This window comes from Pogona vitticeps, chromosome 3, assembly GCF_051106095.1.
Source record: "Pogona vitticeps strain Pit_001003342236 chromosome 3, PviZW2.1, whole genome shotgun sequence".
NCBI classification, from domain to species: Eukaryota; Metazoa; Chordata; class Lepidosauria; order Squamata; family Agamidae; genus Pogona; species Pogona vitticeps.
The window spans coordinates 232,398,625-232,417,889 of record NC_135785.1 but is presented as its reverse complement, the minus strand read 5'-3'; the positions used below and the strand labels follow the sequence as shown (position 1 = coordinate 232,417,889).

At 38.0% G+C, this 19,265-nt stretch overlaps 1 protein-coding gene and 1 non-coding gene across 11 annotated transcripts in view; both read left to right on the top strand.

Annotated features, from left to right (window-relative positions):
- ZBTB20 (zinc finger and BTB domain containing 20) overlaps positions 1-19,265 on the top strand; it is a 675,920-nt gene that overhangs the window by 325,196 nt on the left and 331,459 nt on the right. The gene's annotated exons all lie outside the window — the stretch shown is intronic.
- Positions 12,622-12,777, top strand: LOC144588523 (U1 spliceosomal RNA). Its single transcript, XR_013544130.1, has one exon. It is a non-coding gene; the product is annotated as a U1 spliceosomal RNA (small nuclear RNA).

Genomic DNA, 19,265 nt, shown 5'->3' with positions numbered 1-19,265 from the left:
ACATTCATTAGCATATCTTACAATATTTGATGAGATACAGAGAAAGTTAAAAGCAGATGAAGGTCCCAACAGGACCCATAGAATTAATTAGATTTATATGGTTGTGGACTTACCAGTCCGCAGGTGAATCAGATATGGTCATTTCGGATTTATTAAGGCTTTTAAAGTTATAGGCATTGATAAGAGTAATTGTATTAATTGTATTAATATTAATTGTATTAATATTGTTGTTAGCCGCTCAGAGTGGTATAGATGTATCAGATGGGCGGGATATAAATCAAATAAATAAATAAATAAATAAATAAAGAGTGTTGGGAAAGCAGTTCTGTATGTGCTTACAAATGTCTCTTTTGCTTACTTAATACTAGATATCTCCTAGACTTAAGTCTAGTCAAATTAAATTCTGGAATGTACTCTGTAGAGTTACACCTAGTTCAAAAGGAAGGGGAGAATAGAAATTGAAATTTTATTTGTTTGTTTAATTTATATAATGTCGATCTGGCTACTAAGGCCACCTTTGGGGGTTTACAACAAAATAAAACACTAATAGTAGTATTAAATAATAAGAGCATAAACATCACAGTAATATAAAAAATTGGGAAGAAGGATATAGTAATTATTAAATGGAAAAGGAAAATAAAGATAAAAAGGATTAAAAGGAGAGAACAACCTGGCCAGGAATATACAAACACACATATTGTGACAGGGAAAAATGACTTTCCTTATATTTGCAACATCTCAGCTGTCAAGTACCAGACTCACTTTTTAAGGTATTGCAGGCCACTGCAGAAAAGGATTCATATTTTACTGCTTTACATCCTTGGCAAAATAAATATAACATCAACATCTGATTTTGTTACCTTGGACTCTTTATTATGGTATGTATCTGTGCTGCTTGAATCTATATTATATCAGTTGGACGGAAAAGCTAAATTGATTTTAATAGCAGAAATTATACGTTCTATTTATTGATTGATTTGGTACATGTATTTTTTGTCTGCCATCATGGACCTCAAGGCAGCATATATAAAAATAATTCTTAGGAAAATATTACAGAGAAAAAAGAACATTCAGAGGCAAGACAATTGCTATCATTATCATTCAAAATTGTTATTCTATCTAAAGAACACAAATACGTACATATTCAGTTGATGCTTGGATGTAAAAGATAGACATGAACCATAGGATTAATACTTGTCATTATTTTCCACAAATGCATTTATATTTTATTTATGTAAACAATAGCAAAAACAAACAACATGAAGTTTCTGTGTGAGCTATCATTCGTTGTCCTGATTGAATAACTTGTCCCCAACAGTTTTATCCTGAAAAGCATGAAAAAGAAGAGTGCACACAATGCTGTGTTTTAGTTTTTAGGATTTTTTAAAAGCTTCAGACTGGAATACAATAGATCTATTTAGGATCTTTTCTTCCTTTCTTTTTTTTAAACTCTGGGATTCTCATTGAGCTCTTTTCTTGTCACTATATTCTCAGGGACATCTGTGATTTCTGCAGAATATATTTCTGTCTCTGTTCCAAGTCTCGCGATGTACAGGACATAAATACAATCTGATCTCTAACCTCCCATTTAGTATTTTCCATGTGATCAAGATGTTTTGGTCCTTCCTTTGAGGGCAGAGTAACATTACTAATCCTCTAAAAATACATATGCATTATTTTAGGAGCTTTTAAAAATAACTTACATTGTATAAGGCATGTAGGATAAATATATATTTTGCTCTATATATTTTGTTTAAAATACAGTAATAATATTTGAAAGAAAACAACATATTCTCTACAATGAAAAGAATGAATAATAATTTAGAAAATGTGTATTTTCTTACCCATTCCCATTTTATGAAGGGAAACAGTTTTTTGCTTTACATTTGCTTAAAGCAAATTTAATCTGCTTTTTTAAAAAAAGCTACTGATTTATTTTGAATTATTTTCTATATTTTACTCTTTTAAATTCCAAACAGGCTCATTGGTGGTATACCTACTAATCTTGCTATTTTAAAACAGTGGACCAAGGACCACCCTACCACATGGACAGAAATGTCCGTTGAGTTGAATTTTTAGATATTATTAAAAGGGACAGTCTTTTTCAGTTTAGGCTTTTTTTACAAAGTGCAGATACATACAAAATTTTAACAACTCACCAAACCTTTAACTGACATGCTTAAGAGTCAAGGGGTTTAGAGAATTTTTCACATAGAAGGAATTGTTTCTTGCCCTGGAAGGACTGTGAATACTGGTTTTGCCAGAGGCACTATGAATAGTATTCTTAAGAATGTCATTCATCAACAGAAATTAGATGCAAACTTTTTTTTTCAAATAATAGTTTCCAGTTTAGAACAAATTTTATTGGTAGTTTATAGAGGTTTTATCGGTATTATCAAACCTCTCTGATCATTCATTGCTAATATGAGGATCCCTCTAGCTTTTAAATTCTCCTAAACTAATTTGTGACACGATAATACATTGCACATTCTATATGTTAGCTAGAGTAATTTTATTGAGTTTTATTGATGGTTTTAAAAGTATTTTCCTGCCCTTGTAAGCTCTTATGATAGAAGGGACATCGTGGCACTGCGGGTTAAACTGCAGAAGCCTCTGTGCTGCAAGGTCAGAAGACCAGCAGTCGTAAGATCGAATTCATACGATGGAGTGAGCTCCCGTCGCTTGTCTCAGCTCCTGCCAACCAAGCAGTTCGAAAACATGTAAATGCAAGTAGATAAATAGCTACCACCTTGGTGGGAAGGTAACGGTGTTCTGTGTCTAGTCAAACTGGCCACGTGACCACGGAAACTGTCTTCGGACAAACGCTGGCTCTATGGCTTGGAAACTGAGAGGAACACAGCGCCCTAGAGTTGGACATGACTGGACTAAACGTCAAGGGGAACCTTTACCTTTGCCTTATGATTTATAAGTTGAATAAAATTAGTTTTCCTTGTCTTAGACTCTAGTGTACACATGCACTTTGTATGCTTTGTAAAGGATTTTTTCCATCTCTTTGTTGTTCTTTAGTCGTTAAGTCATGTCCGACTCTTCGTGACCCCATGGACCAGAGTATGCCAGGCCCTCCTGTCTTCCACTGCTTCTTGGAGTTTGGTCAAATTCATGTTGGTAGCTTCGATGACACTGTCCAACCATCTCATCTCCTGATGTCCCTTTCTCCTCCCTCACACTTTCCCAACATCACGGTCGTTTCCAGGGAGTCTTCTCTTCTCATGACATGGACAAAGTATTGGAGCCTCAGCTTCAGGATCTGTCCTTCCAGTGAGCACTCAGGGTTGATTTCCTTCAAAGTGGATAGGTTTGTTCTCTTTGCAGTCCAGGGGATTCTCAAGAGTCTCCTCCAGCACCACAATTCAAAGGCATCAGTTCTTCTGTGGTCAGCCTTCTTTATGGTCCAGCTCTCACTTCCATACATCGCTACTGGAAAAACCATAGCTTTGACTATGTGGACTTCTGTTGGCAAGGTGATGTCTCTGTCTAGGTCTGTCATTGTTTTCCTCCCAAAAAGCAGACATCTTTTAATTTTGTGACTGCTGTCACCATTCTGCAGTGATCATGGAGCCCAAGGAAGTAAAATCTGTCACTGCCTCCATATCATTCCCTTCTATTTGCAAGGAGGTGATGGGGCCAATGGCCATGATCTTGTTGTGTTTTTTTTTTATGTTGACCTTCAGACCGTTTTTTGCACTCTCCTCTTTAACCCTCATTATGAGGTTCTTTAATTCCTCCTCACTTTCTGCCATCAGAGTGGTATCATCTGCATATCGGAGATTGTTGATATTTCTTCCGGCAATCTTAATTCCAGTTTGGGATTCATCCAGTCCTGCCTTTCACGGGAAGTATTCTGCATATAAGTTAAATAAGAAGGGGGATAATATATAGCCTTGTTGTACTCCAGATCTTTCTGGTATAATTCCTCTGTGTATTCTTGCCACCTTTTCTTAATGTCTTCTTTTTTGTTAGGTCCTTAGCATTTTTGTCCATCTTTGTACAAAATGTTTCTTTAATATTTCCAATTTTCTTGAACAGATCTCTGGTTTTCCCCTTTCTATTTTTTCCCCTCTATGTCTTTGCACTGTTCATTTAAAAGGCCCTCTTGTCTCTCCTTGCTATTCTTTGAAAGTCTGCATTCAATTTTCTGTAATTTTCCCTATCTCCCTTACATTTTGCTTCCCTTCTCCTCTCTGCTATTTCTAAGGCCTCATTGGACAGCCACTTTGCTTTCTTGCATTTCCTTTTCTTTGGGATGGTTTTTGTTGCTGCCTCCTGGACAATGTTACGAGCCTCCAGCCATAGTTCTTCAGGCACTCTGTCCACCAAATCTAGTTCTTTAAATCTGTTCTTTACTTCCACTGTGTATTCATAAGGGATTTGGTTTAGATTATACCTGACTAGCCCAGTGATTTTTCCTACTCTCTTCAGTTTAAGCTCGAATTTTGCAATAAAAAGCTGATGATCAGAGCCACAATCAGCTCCAAGTCTTGTTTTTGCTGACTGTATAGAGCGCTTCTCCATCTTTGGCTGCAGAGAACATAATCAATCTGATTTCGTTATTGGTCATCTGGTGGTGTCCATGCGTAGAGTCACCTCTAGTGGTGTTGGAAAAGAGTGTTTGTGATGACCAGTTTGTTCTCTTGACAGAACTCTATTAGCCTTTGCCCTTCTTCATTCTGAACTCCAAGGCCAAACCTACCTGTTGTTCCTTTTATCTCTTGACTCCCTACTTTAGCATTCCTGTCCCGTATAATGAGAAGAACATCTTTCTTTGGTGTCAGTTCTAGAAGATGTTGTAAGTCTTCATAGAATTGGTCAGTTTCAGCCTCTTCAGCATTGGTGATTGGTGCATAAACTTGGATTACTGTGATGTTGAAAGGTCTGCCTTGGATTCATATTGAAATCATTCTATCATTTTGAAATTGTATCCCAGTACAGCTTTTCCCACTCGGGCTACTCCATTGGGATTCTTCTACGGGATTCTTGCCCAAAATAGTAGATATAATTGTCTGAATTGAATTCACCTATTCCCGTCCATTTTAGCTCATTGACGCCTAGGATGTAAATGTTTATTCCTGCCATCTCCTGTCTGACCACATCCAGCTTATTAAGGTTCATAAATCATTCCAGGTTCCTATGCAGTATTTTTCTTTGCAGCATTGGACTTTCCTTTCACTTCCAGGCACGTTCACAGCTAAGCATCCTTCTGGCTTTGGCCCAACCACGTCATTAGCTCTGCAGCTACTTGTCCTTGTCCTCTGCTCTTCTTCAGTAGCATGATGGATGCCTTTTGACCTGAGGGGCTCATCTTCCAGCATCATATCTTTTAGCCTTTTGTTTCTGTTCATGGGGTTTTCTTGGCAAAGATACTGGAGTGGTTTGCAGTTCCTGCTCCAGGTGGATCGCGTTTAGTCAGAACTCTCCACTATGACCTGTCCATCTTGGGTGTCCCTGAATGGCATAACCCATAGCTTCGCTGAATTACTCAAGCCCCTTTGGCACAACAAGGCAGCAATCCGTGAAGGGGTTCCATCTCTTGCCTGTCATAACAACAAACAAACATACTTCCATAACATAATGCCATTTGCCAGAGATGTTACAATACAGTCTCACTGAAGTTACCAAAGGAAAGATGAGTATTCTATGTTTTCAGTTCAAGACATAATTAATACCAAGAATGCCAACAATTACATTATTAAGTTCAGATGAGGCCAGACAGACTCAATGGGCAAAATGTGTTTATTTACAGTATTTTGTAAATGGACCATAGTTGATCGATTGACATGAAACTTGGTTTCATGTTCTCATAATAAAATCAGTTTTTATTACTCAGGGAAGTCATTCAGGATTCATTACTGATCACAACTGGTGTAACACCAAATACTACCGTATTCAAGATTAGCCTGAGAAATATTTCCTTGTAGTGCTATATTCCAAATTCAGAGATGCAGGTGTAGCATGATCTCAGTGAGAGAAGGCACATATTACATCTATTCCTATTGTAATATTGCTATTCACTTAAAATGTGTGTATCCCAAATACATCCAATTCATTAAAAAAAAAGACATGTTGACTGAAGTTATTTGTGTTTGTGCAGTCAAAGTCATTTGACTTACTTAAATTGCTTCTTATGATTAGATGCTTTATATTTATTATATGGCCAGCTTGATAGTCTCCAAAGCTCTCGTTCTTGATGCTGTCCACCTTACTGCAATGTGCCGGTTTGTGGATGGGGTGGGGGGCTTATATTGCTTTTTGATCTCACACTTTACTGAGAGTGAGAGCCACTTTAATACATACAGAGTCATTTCTTGGGCTGACTCTATTTTAAAATGTCACAGCTAATGTGACTTTTAAAAATAATTTTTTTGCTGAGTAGAGATCCCTGAGCAAAACATAATTCCTCAAACTACTTACAGACTTGCCTTCAGAATCATGGTGCAATACGAGCTCTTTAAAATTTTGGTTGTTCAAATTGCTATACAGTATATTTTGAAGACTCCAAAAGTTGATGGTTACAACTTCTGCATCAACTTCATCAACATCAACCTCTGTAAGGTGATGGTTACAAGCATTTCACCTTATTTACCATAATACTTGACCAGTGTAAATTTGGTTCATATTATATCCTAACTAAAGGGATCTTGTTTGTAATATACTTTTTTTAAAAGCTAGAATTAGATAAAATAGGCCACAGTTCTGTAACATTCGGTATTAATTTATATGAAAGCTACATCTGGGTCAACCATTTAAATAAATTGGATGGCATATAAACTGATGTTGATTAACAACCTTCCTGTCCACACAGACATAGTTGAAACAACAAACTCGGGGATGTTAATGTGTATTGCCTGATTAACTTGTAACTAGTTAAATTTGTTCTGTTCTGTTCTGTTCTGTTCTGTTCTTTCTTTCTTTCTTTCTTTCTTTTGCGGCAGAACCAAAGGATGGTATTGTGGGGTACATTCAGTATTGGTCCTACCTATTATGTAGTATTTAAGTGAATTGTGACCAAGTCCCAGTATTTTCAGTGACTTTAAGCAGAACTAACATTGGATTATCTCTTTCCTTGTCAAGTTAGCATAGTGGCAAAGAGAATAAACAGTGACCTGGATGCTAGCAGGTCAGATTTACTAATTAGACTTCTGGAGTATTATTTGGAAGATCTCTATCTGTCCAGTGCACCTGGCTCTATAATAGAAGGATGATAACTCCAGCCTGCTGTTGTTGCAGGGCATATGCAAATGTGTGTGAACTGCTTTAGGCACTAAAGAAAGAATACTAGAAAGGACAGAAAGAAGAATGCTGCCTAATATGAGCAGCCTCGTTTCAAGCAACAGAATTGTGGGGCAATATGACAATGAGGGGAGAGTTTGGGGAAATGTTTCTATTTCCAGGGTCAGAAGCCTGTAGGTAAAAGCAAGCAAGAAATGCATCTCACATCACCACGCCCCCATGTTTTTAATCCAAACCTTTTAAGCAACATATTTGTTGCATTCAGGCAGATTACAAACCCTAACCAAATAAACCAAAGACCCTGTCCAAACTGGTTTGCCCTACACGATCCAATGATTTAAAGCAGTGGTCCCCAACTTTTTTAACTCCATAGACTGGTTGGAGAAGGCGGGGTACCTCCCTGAGCTCACGCACATGTGTGAAGGAGTGGGCGTACAGGTGCATGGGCATGTGCACACTAGTGGGCATGCGTGAAGGAACGGGGTGCTCACGCGGGCACGCATGCACTCGCGTGCATGCGCGAAGGGTGGGGGGCACTCCCCTGCACTCACAAAGTGGCTTTGGGAGCTTTCACGTGCATGCACACACTCACGCACATGCGTGAAGGGGCTGTGGGGGAGGGGGAGTGCATGCAGGGCATGGGAGATCTGTCTTCACAGTCCGGTCTGGCCCAGGCCGCGGACAGGGGGTTGGGGACCCCTGGTTTAAAGGATACTATAAAAATGCTGTATTTGATTCTCCTCATATTTTAAAACTAGTACATAATTATCTGTGTACACTTTTAAAATTACATTTTGTATATTTTAGCCATAAATATGTTTTATGAGCTGGTCACTCTACCGTAATAAAAAAACTCAATTACTGTACTGCCCCATGTTGCCACTGTATCACTCTAACTTAGCCATTGGTGGGAACATATCTAATTACAGCAGTTTGGTGCCACTTAAAGTGATGGGAAAATATAACACAAAAACAGAGAAATTTTTGCAGCTTCTGCTGCTTATTACCAGTGTAGCATTCATTCCTGAAATGCGCCTTTTTTCCTCCCCTGCAAAACAAATTTCTTTTGTTTAATCCTTTTTAACCATCCTTTTTCCAGACTTTGATTGAAACATTTCCTGTATAATTCCCAAAGCAGCAATAATATAAGTACTGGTGGTGGTTTGTATTCATATGAAGTCAGTTTGTATAAAATAAATGCACATAGAAACTGGCCTGCTGTCTGCTTGTATATTCCATTTTCAGCAAGAGTTACTGACTCTGTTACTGACTTCTTTTAGGAATGACCATTAAATGCAGGATGGGTTTTGTACAGACTGAACTTTGGACTGGGGATTAACGTGGGAAGGGGTGGGTAAATCTATATGCTTCTGATAGCATTTCATGGGCCACAATCTTATTGAGTTTTTATACCATCACAGAGTAGCAAATGCCTACATTAACTTCTTGACTACCAGAATTTAAGCCAATTGCATTACATCACTGAGCATAAGTAATAGGATTTTGGTCACTATATTTTTCTGCTTGGAGGGAAAGGGACTGTTATTTATGTTGAGTAAAGTTGTCTATAAATCCAAATAACCAAAGAGATAATCGTTTCCATTATAAACATGACCCTTGACAGGTGATAAACATACCTAGAAAACTGTCATTTCTGGCAGTAACTTTCTATTTGGTGTTTCAACAGTGTTTTTTATAGGTCAGGGTTCAATCCAGAGTGACACCCAAATACTTTCGGATGGGTTGATGTTCCAAAATCTTGCATTCCTAGCTAACACAGAGTTTCCTATCTGCGTCTCTGTTTTTTAAGTGGAAGGCACAGACCTGGCTCATGCAGAATTATTACTGGCTGCATGAAACCATTGAAAAAGTCAATTATTTTCCTGGCATTGCCCCTGCAGAAGTATATCAAGAGGTGCTAGCAAATAAATAAATAAATAAATAAATAAATAAATAAATAAATAAATAAATAAATAAATAAATAAATAAATAAATAAATAAATCTATCTATCTATCTATCTATCTATCTATCTATCTATCCATCTATCCATCCATCCATCCATCCATCCATCCATCCATCCATCCATCCATCCATCCATCCATCCATCCATCCATCCATCCATCCATCCATCCATCCATCCATCCATCCATCCATCCATTTATTTATACCCCACCCATCTAGACCCAAGTCTGCTCTGGGTGGCTAACAATAAAAAATGGCATAAAAGCAATATAATAAAATAGACAACAATAGTAATATCGTTCAAGATGGGGAAAAGATAAAAATAATCAAGTGCTGACAGGAGGGAAAGCCTCCCTAAAGAGCCAGGTCTTAAGTTGGCTCTTAAAAACACCCAGCGAGGAAGCTAGACAGATCCCTGAAGGGAGACTGTTCCAAAGACGAGGGCCTACTGCCGAGAAGGCCTGGTTTCTTGTTCTTTCTCTCAGGGCCTCCTCAGCGTTAAGTCCCTCAGCCGCCCTTCCTGACTAGAATGAGTGATTTGAGTACATCTAGGTGGGAGGAGGCATTCCACTGGATATTGAGGTCCTAAACCATTTAGGGCTTTATGTGTTACTGTTAACACTTTGAAATCAATGTGGAAATGAACGGGCATCCCAACATCAAGATAGTGAACAAAATAGAGTAATACAGCACCAAAAACATCCACTTTATGGACACCAACCCCCTAGACCAGTGGTTCCCAACCTTAGGTAACCCAGGTGTTCTTGGACTGCAGTTTCAAGAAGCCTTCACCACTGTAATACAGCACCACTTAGGAAGCTATTTGATTCATTAAATTCTATGAGTGAGCACCCCTTCCCACACAACATGGGGGGTGACTCACAGGAAGCAGTGAGACTAAGAGGGCATTTCCCTCTTTTCCCTAGCTGAAGCACATGGAATGAAGCAGACATTGATAGTTAAAATACATCTCTTTTGCCTTTCAGTTTCTCCTCTTCCAGTCCCAAAACTCTACCTGGGGGAATTCTAAGTGATCTCTAGAACTAGAATTCTAAAAGTCTCATGTCTAAATGATACATAAGCTTTTGAAAGTGATAGTTTACTTCATCACCGAATTAGCTGTGTATAGATAGCTAGACAGGGAAATGCAAATTAGTAGAGGAGGAACAAAAATGTTTTAGTAAATTAATTATAAAAGGGATTCAAATCTTTCAAATTCTGCTAGCTAAAGTACAAAACATCCAAAAACATGGAACCATAGGACAGATAATAATTTTTTTTTCTATCAAGAGAATCACCCATAATCTACCATATTTTTCGCTCCATAAGACGCACCTCCAAATAAGACGCACCTCATTTTTAGGAGAGGAAAACCGGAAAAAAAATATTCTGGCAAATTCATAAGGCAGTAGCAATAGATAGATGTTGTCACATCAATTACCTCAAACTTCTTGCAGTGTACAACACAGTGAGAGCTTTTGAACAATTTGTAGTTGGCAAAGTTATTCCAATAGCCACAGACAACAACACTACAATGCTTTATATCAACCACCAAGGAGGAACAAAATCCATGTCTTTCTTGCTACTAACAGTACAGTTTTGGGACTGGTGTATTCTCAAGCATGTCATTTCACAAGTCATACATGTACCAGAAGTGGAGAATCATGAAGCAGACTTCTACAGCAGCATGACACACAATGAGTGGGAATTACAGTACCATCTCAAGTTTTAACACTTATAATGAATTGTTATTGCACTGAAAGAGATGAATAAACAGATTGTTGCTGGGTAGTCAATAAGAGCTATGATGAAGAAATCACCACCAGCACAGGTGTAAGCAAACAGCAAAGCATGCCTCACTTCCACTCCCTCCCTTCCTCCCTTCCTTCCTTGCACCACAAGTTTTTTCTCTCTCCATCATTCGGTTCTTTACTTTGCAGCATGCAGCATGTCCACAGAAAGTGTGCTTACTTTTATCAGCTTTTTGCAGCTGATCCTCCTGTTTCCTCCACTCTCTAATCATTTTTTCAGATGAGGAGGCCCAAAATGTCTCTGCACTGATCACTGTTTCCATACTCCTTAGCATATTTTACTACCTCTAGTTTAAAAGTAATGCTATATGCTAGCCTTTTCTGTTTTGCACTGGTAGAATGAGTTCCCATACTCTGCAAGAAAAATGTGCCCCTTATTCATCACCACATATACTGCTTCCTTTTACAAATATAATCTCAAAGCAGCACAGAATCATAGAATAATGGAGTTGGAAGGGGCCTATAAGGCCATCAATTCCAACCCCTGGTTCAATGCAGGAATCCAAATCAGAGCAGATCTGACAGATGGTTGTCCAATTTTAGAGACTACGATAGGATAAAATACAGTAGCTGGGAATCACAATGAAAAGATAAAATCTACCAGCAATATTGTAGAACAACAATGATTAAGAAAAACCAATAAAAACAGGGGGAGCGACACCATGCAGCTTTTGTTAACACAAAAATACTACTAAAATTTCTATTTCCAGTTGTGTGTGTGTACATGTGAAATGCTATTTATGAAATGTTGGGTTCTTAAACCAGTTTTCAAGATTTCAAAGCCTTACTTGAACATATTCAGATCTGCCCTCTGCAATTCAAATTGCCTTGCTCTATAAAAACTGGACTCAGCTAATGTGGCAAGCTAATACACCAAATAAAACCTGTAGCCCTAGTAGTAATAGATTAAGGAAAGGAGTGTTAGGTCCCTTTTTGGTTTCCCTTTTGAACTTTATTCTGCATGTGCTCAGTGCCTTTTTAATCATTCTGTGCTTCAGAATGAAATTTGGCTAACAATACACATTAGCCTCCCCCCCCCGGTCCCTTAATGTTTTAAATATCTGCAAAATTACTTCTATTTAGGCCTAATTTATGATGAAGTGATGCAGCTTCCTGCAAAGCTCTGAACTACAGAGAGCTATTCTAGCAGGCTCTCAGTAGTAACTTTATCTTCCCCTCACCATTCTCAGGCCTGTTTAAGTTACTGCCAATTTTAGAAGCTTTTGTTTCTGTCCTCTCTCCCTCTCCCTCTCTCTCTCTGCTTCTCAAAATGTCTGGCTAGTCACATGGTCTAACTTCTCTGCAGAAGGTGAAGGGAAAGAGACTCCTCCTTCCTGCTTTGCTTCTCCAATAGAGAAGCCTACTGGGTGATGCAAGCAGGCAGATATGCTAATATGTGTGCACTGGAGGATTGTGGGAGGAACATCTAGCCCCTGATGGGGGTCCTGTGGGGCACCCCAAAACACTGAGTAGCTCTCCTGGCCTCTTTCAGGACTGGGGCTGTGCAGCACTGTTCTGATCAGGAGGTACAGCCGGCGGTCACCATGCCTTTTGGGGATAGTGCACACAAAGGGCCAGGAGGGCTTAGGGGCCATTCAAACTCAGACCTGGCAGGGGAGATACCATTGTTGTAAAAGTGGTTTTCCCAGGGTAAGGCTCATCTATTGCACTTCGGATGAGCTGACCCCCATGATTTCCCCAAATGTGGGAAAATCAACTGCCTAAGTGGGAGATTGTGTTTCCCTTGGTCTTTCTAGAACCACCCTTTGGTCCTTTGGTATTTTCACTGCTTGCTGCCATAGGCCTGTTTGCCTTGCTGGTTTTCCAGGTGGGCTGCAGGAGGCAGATCCTAGAAAGCTAGCAGTGTAGAATGGTGAGGTCCAAACAGAAAGCAGTCTCTGCTGCCAGTTCAGAGGCCTCCCAGCATGGCAGTGGGAGGTTTTTGGCTGGTGGTGGCTGAACCCTGGGTTACTGCATTCACTCCATAAGACGCATGTACTTTCCCTCCCACCTTTTTGGAGAGAAAAAGTGCGTCTTATGGAGCGAAAAATACGGTATCTTTCATATATGTCCATAATTTAAAATTTTGAATTGTTCTGATATTAATCAAGAGAAGAACGAAAATGGGTACTTCTCCAATTTTACAGTGGTCTCATATGAGCTTGGTCATATAATAAATACTTGAGTCACAGTCCATGTCCCTCCACAGTTCAATGTGCCAGAGACCTGGAGAGATGTTCTATAGGAACATCTTGAAGATAATGATTGGTCATTTTGAAATGAGTTTGGGCAGGGGTCAGAGGTGGGCAGAGCTCAACAGTGCTTCAGTTGTAAACTTACATTGACAGAAAAGTACAGAAAAGAAAATGTATCTTACAATCACCACTGTTTTGTTTTGTTAAACCAGGGGAAACCTTGACAAGATTTCAAGAGAGATGATATATTTCATGCCTATTATCCAATAATTGTTTGCTGTCCAATTCTGTGAGTGCTTTTGTTGTTAAACTTAGTATATTGTCCCTGTAGATGTTTGTTCACATAACTTCTAGAGTGGTAATTTCCAAGGAAGAAGGCTCTTTGGGCTGGTCTCATTTGCAGGCCTTGGAGAAAAATCCCAATATGAGTTTGTAAATATAATGAAATCTATCAGTTACACAGTGCTGCAAGATGAAAAAGTGTCATAATAAAAATATACTTTTAATAACTATACCAATAGAATTTAATGAATAATGTGCATTAGATCATTTATTTAGTACAGTTTAAAAGTTATTTTTATTCATGTAATATTCACAATTAGATGAATAGTCTTCTTGAGCTGTGGATGTTCCTGAATCATTGCTTCCTGTGGAAAATTACATTCATGTAAATGTTACTTTTTCTCCTTCTTATGATGTTTCAAAATTGTTTCAAAACTATTTTTAGCCATTCATTTTTCCTCTGACATTTTCCTATGGACACATTCTTAAAGCCTGCTATGAGCTGAATTATTACAAGTATTTTCAAAAGTTGAATCGAAAGAGACATGATCTCAAATTAATCAGCATAGAGCTGAAGTCTTAGACTTCTCACAAGCAAATTCCCAGCCCCTTTTTTCTTCTGTGTCCTGAAATTATGCACATCTGTACCACTTTATCTGCACTACACATACAGAGTCAGCATGGGTATTGAAAGAGGAGACCCATATTCAAATCTACTCTCAGCTATCAAACCCTTTCAGTGAAATTGTGTACCCTAGGTAGGATAGGACCAACTCAACATTATGCCCCTGGTAACTAGAGTAACTCTGAGGTAGAAATTCTATCCACAAAGCACTTCTGCCAGTCCATTATGCAATGATTGCAATAGAAATTGCATAGTTGATTGCACTATTCTCTGTTGCCTCAGTATAATGCTCAGCAAATTTACATGGGTGTAACTTTATATTATACCTGCACAAACAGGATTTCAGCCACTCAGTGACTTTGGGTAGTTGCTATTTTTCACTCTAATCTATCTAAATAACAGGGTTATTGTGAGTATAGGAAAGAGAGAACAATGTATGCTGCCTTAAAGTTCTTTGATGAAAGGTAGAGAGAAAAATTAAACAAAAAGTGGATGAATGTAATGGGGTGTGTGTGTGTGTGTGGCGAGAATAAACAAAACAAAAATATGCTTGTTATGATCTCTTTTTTATTGTCTTTTTTATTTATTGTACATTTAATTTTGCCGTAAACATCCTTGATTTCAATGGTGAGGGTAGTTCTTTCAATAATGAAGGTTGCAACTATTTCACATCATCCTTATATTCATAGTTGATGTGTTTAGGTCATTAATGGGTTGTCAATTGTCTGATGACAAGCCTTTCCATACTTAATTAAGGTCCTCTTTAGATAACAGACATGCATTCCACTCCCGAGGTTATATTTAAAGCCTTACCAGATTGTTGGAACCTGTCAAAGTTTGTGATCCAGGCTTCGAGAGCCAAATGTCACATCCAAGGTATGAAAATTCAGTGGAATGTACTACGAGGCGGTGCTTTGTTCAGTTTAGCATAAAATAGTCTCTAGTGTTTTGTTATTCCTAATAATTGTGTTTAATTTCTGTGGATTGCTTTCATGGTACATGAAATTTCTTTCAGTGATCATTAGTTTTTCATTGTAAAACAAAATACAAATTATTTGAGCATTTTTGTTGGGTTTCACTTTGGCGAGTGGGCTTTAATTAATGTTTTGTTATGTGTAATCTTTCTAAACTTCCTACGCTGTAGTTTTTATATTCTGCGGGTATTATCATAGGATGGGAGTGGGTGGGAAACATACAAGCCTGAACAAAGAGCAACTTAAAGTTATTGGCTTGTAGCACATACAAAGGAAGTACAGGATGTTTATGTGAAGCAAGTTCCCTACTCCTCTTCTTTTTTGGCCCAGAAAAGTCCTGAACTGTGGGACAAGGTATAGCTGTGATAGGAAAAATCAGGGGAATTAGGACCAGATTGTGATATTCCAGATCTTTTCTTAAGTTTCCTAGATCATAAAGATCCTGATCAGGGGTACAGGGAACTAGCATGGCAAGAAAGGAAAGGTTGGTAGGTAGTGTAAGTGTCCTTCAAGTTCTGATGCATTAGATATAAACTCTTAGGGTTGACATTGATTGAAAGACAATAAATGTACAACTGCACAAGTAAATATGAGAAGTCTTTATACATTCCAAGGGAATCAAGCCATAATACAACCTCCCAGAAAACTGTCCAGTTTTTTGTTAAAAGGGAAAAAAAGAGGCTTCTACTGAAGTGCAAAACAGGGTAGGTACACATTTCCATGCATGTGTTTCCTGTACTTGATGGTAGGTAGGTAGGTAGGTAGGTAGGTAGGTAGGTAGGTAGGTAGGTAGGTAGGTAGGTAGGTAGGTAGGTAGGTAGGTAGGTAGGTGGGTGGGTGGGTGGGTGGGTGGGTAGGTAGGTGGGTTGGTGGGTTGGTGGGTTGGTGGGTAGAGCAGTATAACAAAATAAATTTTATAGAATCCCAGTAATAAGGTTTTAAAGTATTAAGTGGTACTATGTGAAGACACAGTGTTAGTGGAAGAAGCAGGAGAAACGTAATAATTTTAGAGTTCAGTTTCATGGGACATCTTTGCTCTCTTGTACCAAAATTGGATTGTGTGAGCCACTCCTATAGAGCAAGTCTTCTACATTTTGTGTACAGGAAAGAGCCACTTTCCAAACACTGTTCATTTGCATGAGCGTCTGAGAAATTTTCTCACAGTTCTGCCTGTGGAGCCTGTCACTAGCAGTCAAATAAGGACAATTTTACCATTCTCTCCTGCTGCTCTGAATTTTTTTCAGTGCCAGTACATGTATTTGTTATTCTTTATGACTCCCTTTGAAGTTGGGAATCCAAGGGGAATCTAAAACCGACCAGATGTTTCTGCTGCTGGATATGCAAGAAGATGGCAAGAATTCCAGTTTAACTGAAACTCAGTGCTGCATGAATGCCATTGCAGCTAAAATACTCCCGGCTAGATTTATTTATTTATTTTTATTTGCACTTGCCATCCAAGAAGTAATATCTTATGTCACTTACCTAGGAGAGGAAGATAGATAAATTATCCAAGTAAACAGGGTATCAGCAGCTGGCCCTGTCGATTTCCCGTATGATGTTTTAGTTTCATTGTGCAGCATGTTTCCTACCTACATATTTTTATGTCACGTTTCTAGCTAGGGAGAATCACTGTGGTATTACAATGGCTTGTATGCTAATCAGTCCAGTAAAGTGGTCACTGTGTAGCATATGTTTCACAAAAGGAGCAAGCATGATTACATATAACTCTTTTGCTCTTTCAGGCTTCATATACAATATGTTTCTGTGCATGTACATATGGTGGGGGAGGATAATCAGTTATGCATATGAGTAGAAAGAGACAACCACAGATCTCTAGAGGCAGGGAGGATACAAGTGTCAAGAGAGATGCAAAGTGCTTGATCAGTTTTAGAAACTATGTTAAAACTTCTAGGATGGTGCAAATATAAAAAATTAATTATCCCCCATCCTGTTGTAATACAGTTTGAGAGATTATGGCACTGGTACAATCTTTGGGCCTCTTGGATTTACTTTCTCTTCTGAAATGGAAGATTATGCTGCTTGATTTAATTATCTCTGTCTGAAAGAGAAGAATTGAAATATGTGAAAGATGAACTTGTCCAAGAGACATTAGCTCCTTGGACAATCTATATCTAAAATGGAAAAGCATGTCAAAGGCATCATTTGGTGGATATGTCCCCAAACCATCAAATGCTGATCCTAATCAAGACTCAAAATCCTTTCAGTTTTTCATCTTTGGAATGCTTAGTAGATATATTATTGCATTTCCCCCCTTTTGTTTCTGTGGCAAAAATATCACAGTCATTATTCTATCATCAGATAGGGGTGTCCTCGAGATACTCTAGACCACTGGTTCTTAACCTTGGGTTACTCAGGAGTTTTGGACTGCAACTCCCAGAAGCCTTCGCCACTAGCTGTCCTGACTGGGGTTTCTGGGAGTTGCAGTTCAAAAGCATCCAAGTAACAAAGGTTAAGAACCACTGCTCTAGACTTCTGAAAGTTTCTGAGAGATTCACTGTTTTGCCACATGACTTTGTTCTAGCTGGAAAATAGTTTTCTTGCCATCACAGTTCTTCCTTTTATATTTTCACAGCTAGTTTTTCATTACTGAAGGAAAAACAAACATTTAAATAACTTTATGAAAACTGTAGAAACATTACAAAAGTTAAAAGTTCTAAAATATAAATAAATATAACACACCTACGTATCTTCTGCAAAAGTTTTATTTCTTGAGTTGCTCAGTACAGGTAGTCTTAGCTAAAGATGCAACAAATACTTAGCAATTTTCTCATTCTTAAAGGAAAAGGATGTCTCAACATATTAAGACATCCTGTTGTAAAATTGTCACCTGTGGGGAGATATTTGCTCCTCCACCAGAAGAAAGATGCCAACATTTATTCTCAGTGGAGCATTATAACCATTCCCTCCCAAAGTACCATGTGTGTGCAAAATTTGGATTTTTTTTGCAAAAACCAAACACCATCTTTATTTGCACAGATATTTTGCATATTTTGTATAAGAATGTTTGTATTTTCTATAAAAACCCTAGTATTTTCAATAAAATGCAAGCTTTTAAAAATGCTAAATACATTTTTGCATAAAATCATTTCCATTAATTTTTCAGAAAAAGTTAAAAAATGTGAAAGAAACTTGCAAATCCTTGAAATCTTGCACAGCATAGAGAACACCTTTGCTCTTTCCTGTGAGAATAAAACAACTGAAGATTTACATCACTAGCCTTAGCACACATCAGGGTCCTTGAAAATGAATGTACAGTAATTATTACTGAACAGTGTAGAGAAAATATTTTGCAAATTATTCTAGATAGAAATGTTCAAATCTCTGTTCACAAATAGAGAACAGAAGGACGAAAATACTTTCAAGGTAATACTTCCACAGTCTTTTAATTTGCTTCAGGTTTAGGAGGGTTTTGTTTTTTCACTAAATGCAAAACATTTATACATTCATATTCTACTCACTGCTGATTGAGCTGGGGCTAATAAACCAAGACTTGGAACTGGGGCTTCAGCGGCCTGTCAAAAGGTTTTGTTAATTGACATAATTTAGTATCCTGCCAAGAGTGAGAGTTTCATGACCCTGTTACTAGAAAATAAGACAGAAATCAGACTCATCTGGGTTTGAAAATTCATTTTCCTTTAATCATGCTTTATGTCCTTGTTTTATTCAAAATCATATATCATCCTGCAACTATATTTGCAGAACTGTACACAGAAGAAAAAAAGTAAATACAATATATAAATAAACAGCCAAGATAAAAACAGTTACTTTAAAACCTTCCATTTTGCATCCTAGAATTAAAGATAAAAATAAGTGTTTGAAGATGGTTTGTAAAAACAGTTCTGCCTTCCTGATTTAGATACCAGTTGATCAATGATGTTTCGGGATTGCTTCTTAGGAGCAAGATCTTATGTGTACATGGAGACATCCATAGTATGGATATAGGATCCCAATAAAAACAATGCCCATATAAAGCATCCTGACAGCAGTGTTGTTGTTTTTTTCAAATTGGGGATACTGAGAAAGGCCAGAGATAGATGGCACCAATGTGTGACAATTATAGGTAGAACCCAATTTGGGTCAGTAGGGGAATTGTATTTTGTGCGGTCTTATAGCAGATTTAGGAAACCAGGGTTTCAACTGTGCTGT